We start from the raw sequence: 4,441 nt of genomic DNA, 5'->3' as shown, positions 1-4,441 counted from the left end.
GCCCGATGATCTGGAGGGGATAAGAGGACTTGGTCTCCAATGTTGACAGGCAGTGGACAGGAGACAGTCTGTGGCCGAGGTAGGTGGTGGTCAGCAAAGTCCCATAGGAGAGAGCGAAGGTGGCAAAGCAATGGGGTGAGTAGGTGGTCTGGGAGGGGAGAGCATTTAGGTGAGAGACCAGGAGTTAAAACTGGACGTCCATACATGAGTTCAAAGGGTGAGATAAGAAGAGGTCGCTTGGGGAGAGCTCGTAGCCTGAAAAGAGCTAGAGGTAGGAGTTTTACCCAGTCAAGGTGAAGTTCCTGTGACAGCTTGGCAAGAGTGGTTTTTAAAGAGCGATTAGTTCTCTCTACCTTACCTGAAGATTGGGGATGGTAAGGAATGTGAAAATGCCAAGGGATATTTAAGGCCTTGGATAAACTCTGAGAAATCTGGGAAGTAAATTCAGGACCATTGTCTGACTGAAGGGAGGTTGGAACACCAAATCGGGGGATGATCTCTCGGAGGAGGAGATCAGAGACTGTCTGAGCCCTTTTGTTAGTGGTAGGAAAGGCTTCTACCCACCCCGAGAAGGTGTCTACCAAGACCAGGAGGTACTTGGAACGCTTGACTGTAGGCATATGGGTAAAGTCAAGCTGCCAGTCAGTTCCGGGAAGGGAACCTCTAGCCTGATGGGTGGGGAAAGGGGTACTACGATACCTCGAGTTAGAATCTGACATCTGACAGGTTTTACAAGAAGCAGTGATAGATTTTAAGAAATTTAAGTCTTCAGGAGTAGGCTGTAAGTGGGTCTTAACAAAAGAAGATAACGCTCGACTGTTAGGGTGAAAGAGCTGGTGAAGATAGGATAGAGTTTGGCGAGTGTCAGGGGGTGGAGGTAGAGATGTGGGTTGTAGTGTAAGGATGTCTTGGGGAGGGTGAGATGAGTTTAGCCCCCTAAGGGCTGCAGCTCTAGCTGCCTCATCAGCTCGGTTGTTTCCCTTAGATACAATAGAGTCATCCGTCTGGTGAGATCTGCAATGGACAATCCCAATAGCTGTGGGGAGATGGGAGGCCTTTAGCAAGGCTAAAATATGGTTTGCATTAGTTATGGATCCTCCAGTTGTGCTAAGTAACCCGTGCTCTTTCCAGATAGCAGCGTGGGACAGGAGGATATGGAAGGCATATTTAGAATCTGTGTAAACATTGAGGGATTGTCCCTGTGCCAGTTGAAAGGCCCGAGTGAGAGCTATCAGCTCAGCCTGTTGATTAGTGGTGTGTACAGGAAGGGCCTGTGCCTCTACCACCTCGGTATCTGACACTATGGCATAGCCAGCTTTTCTAGTCCCTTCATATAGAAAGGAGCTTCCATCTGTGTACCAAGTATAAATGGCTTGAGGCAATGTGCCCTCCTGTATGTGTGAAGGATGAGGTAATAGTTGCTCTAACGTCTCAGTGCAGGAATGAGACAGGGAGTGGTTAGTATTAGGTCGAGGGAGAAGAGTAGAAATATTAAGAGGAGGACATGATTGAAAGGTGAGCGTGGAATCTTCTATTAGCGCTACCTGGAGAGAAAGAACTCTAGAGGGAGGTAGACTCTGCAGGCCTTTGTAGGTTAGGAGCTGTGACAGGTTGTGAGAAGAGAGCACAGTTATAGGAGACCCCAAGGTTAATTTCTTTGATTCTCGAATAAGAAGTTCAGCAGCCGCTAAGGCACGAATACAAGGTGCCCATCCCTGGATGGTTAAATCCAGCCTTTTTGACAAGTATGCTACAGGTGCGAAGGAAGGTCCCAGTTGATGGCCTAAGACTCCAAGGGCAAATCCCTCTTTTTCAGTTACATAGAGGGAAAAAGGGCGAGTCAGGTCAGGGAGATGTAAGGCTGGGGCCTTAAGGAGAGCCTGTTGGAGCCTCTGAAAGGGTTTGGCAACAGATATGAGAAGAGGTTCGTGGGTGGGGCCTAATGCTGCCTCATATAAGGGTCGAGAGAGGAGGGAGAAGGAAGGAACCCAAGAACGTAAAAAGCTAGCCATTCCTAGGAATGATAAAATCTCTTCCTTTGTAGAAGGAACAGTTAAGGACTGAATTAGGTTTTTTCTATCTAAGGTAATAGCCTTATGGGTTGGGGTAATTGTTAATCCCAAATAAGTAACCTGAGGAGTGGACAGTTGAACCTTAGAGGGAGAGACCCTGTAGCCTCGACTGGAGAGGAAATTTAGGAGAGTAGAGGTGTCAGCTTGGCTAATTTCTAGAGATGGACTACAGACAAGGACATCATCTACATAAAGAAGAATTTTAGATCTGGGGAGAGATAAAGAAAGTAAGTCAGAAGCTAGAGCCTGGCCAAATAGGTGTGGGCTGTCTCGGAATCCCTGAGGTAAAACAGTCCAGGTAAGTTGGGTAGAAAAGTGGGTGTCAGGATCTGTCCAGGTAAAGGCAAATATGTTTTGTGACTGGGCATCAAGAGGGATAGAGAAAAATGCGTCCTTTAGATCTAGGACTGAGAAATGAGAAGTTCCTGAGGGGATAGTAGAAAGGAGTGTATAGGGATTAGCTACGACAGGATGGAGAGGAACCAGTGCAGCATTAATGTGCCTGAGGTCTTGAACCAGGCGGTAGGTAGCATTAGGTTTTTTAACTGCTAGTATAGGGGTGTTGAAAGGAGAAGAGGTGGGACGAAGAAGCTTTTTCCTTAAGAGGTCAGAAATGATAGGCTTAAGTCCCCTGAGGTCTGGAGAGAGAGAGGGTATTGAGCTTGGGTGATGTACCTGGTAGGGTCCAGTAACTGGATGACAACGGGAGAGTGATGTTTAGCAACAGAGGGGTTCTGGACGTCCCAAACTCTGGGGTCCACCTGAGAAGCTGGTAGAGGAAATAACATGTTAGTGTTAGTAGGTTGATTGGCTAGAAGGAGAAGTAGGGGAACTGCTGGCGAGCTCGGGTTCAGGCGAGTGGGGGGAGCAAAAGAAATTGAAGCTCCCAACTTAACTAAAAGATCCCTTCCTAATAAAGGGACGGGAGAGGTTGGCACTACCAAAAAGGAATGGGTGAAGGGTATATTTCTAAAAGTACAGCTAAGTGGTGGGGTCTGATGAGGAAGGTAAGGCTGTCCTCCTATCCCGACTAAAAGTTCTATCTTGACACTAAAAGAGATTCAATTAAAAATTGTAATTTTTAAAGATTAAGTTTAAGAGGGGTAAAAATGTAAACTTGTAAAATCTACTATCTTGTTTTAAACTTTAAAAATAAAGACATACAAATTAATAATTAGTTATCTTATAAATGATTAAATTCTTTGATGCGCTGTCCCTTCAGCTGGGTCAGTAAACCTGATGCTTCTGAAACATTTCCTAATGACTTCCTGGCCTTTGACTAACATTGCAGGTTTCCTGGGCCATAACAATGGTATCCTAATTTCAGCTGAGAAGCAGGTACAAAAGAGAATACATTGCCCCTTATCCTCAACAGAAGTCTGGAATGTCAGCTCAAAAGAAAACTCCCTGACAATGAGGACAAATTGACTCCCTATGGTGCTTATTGGCATACCAAAAAAGGTACCTGCTACATAGTTCCATAATATGATAGTGCACTCAACCTGTTTTATACGAAAGAACAAGATTTGTTCATTTTATACAAACAAAACAGGTATAACATATTAACTTTTTTTAATGAATGAAGCAATTTATTAACCTAGCATCCTTTGTTCTAATGCTTTTTGTTGGCAGCTGCCACCTGTCCAGCAATCCTGTCCAGGTCTCTCTGTCCCTGAGGTGTTAGCTTGCAGTCCCCATCTTGGTCCTTTTCCACCATTTTCAGCCCCTCCAGGCCTTGGAGGACCAGAGCCACACTCTTAGAGCCTCTGCTGAAGTGGCTGAAGTGACATTGTTTCTCTGCCATCCTCCATAGATCTTGGTCATGGAACTAACTTGTGCACCACCATGGAGGTAAAGGTGCCGTGCTGTGGAAGCAGCTCTTGTGTAGAACCAGTTCTCATCATACATCATAAGGGACAAACTCTTTATGTTTGGCTAGCTTCACAGTGTCCACCTATTTGGGGACTTTCAGCTCTGATGAACTCCTGCTGTTTAACGTCTTGTACAGTAACCCCAGGCATCGTGCGGCTTCTGCGCTGCCAGCCAGGGGGAAAGGGTATATTATCTTTTGATACATTACAAATTGTGTTTCTCCTGGATAAAGAATACTAAGACTCTATCAAGGATTTAACAGGGACACATACGATATAGGGAAATGATAGACTAGCCTGCCTCTATCTTGGGGGTGGTGGCACACGCCTTTACTTCTAGTACTTGGGAAACAGAGGCAAGTGGATATCTGAGTTTGAGGCCAGCCTGGTCTACAGAGTGAATTCCGGGACAGACAGGGCTACACAGAGAAATCCTGTCTTGAACAACAACAACAACAACAACAAAAAAAAAAAAAAAAAAAAAAAAGGAAAAGACAA

General features: G+C 45.3%; 1 pseudogene; it reads right to left on the bottom strand.

Moving 5' to 3' along the window:
* Positions 1-3,662: 3,662 nt before the first annotated feature.
* LOC127686666 (40S ribosomal protein S19-like) lies at positions 3,663-4,093 on the bottom strand (annotated as a pseudogene).
* Positions 4,094-4,441: the final 348 nt, after the last annotated feature.

The sequence above is a fragment of the Apodemus sylvaticus genome, chromosome 6, assembly GCF_947179515.1.
Source record: "Apodemus sylvaticus chromosome 6, mApoSyl1.1, whole genome shotgun sequence".
Lineage (NCBI taxonomy): Eukaryota > Metazoa > Chordata > Mammalia > Rodentia > Muridae > Apodemus > Apodemus sylvaticus.
This window is presented reverse-complemented; position numbering and strand designations above follow the sequence as displayed.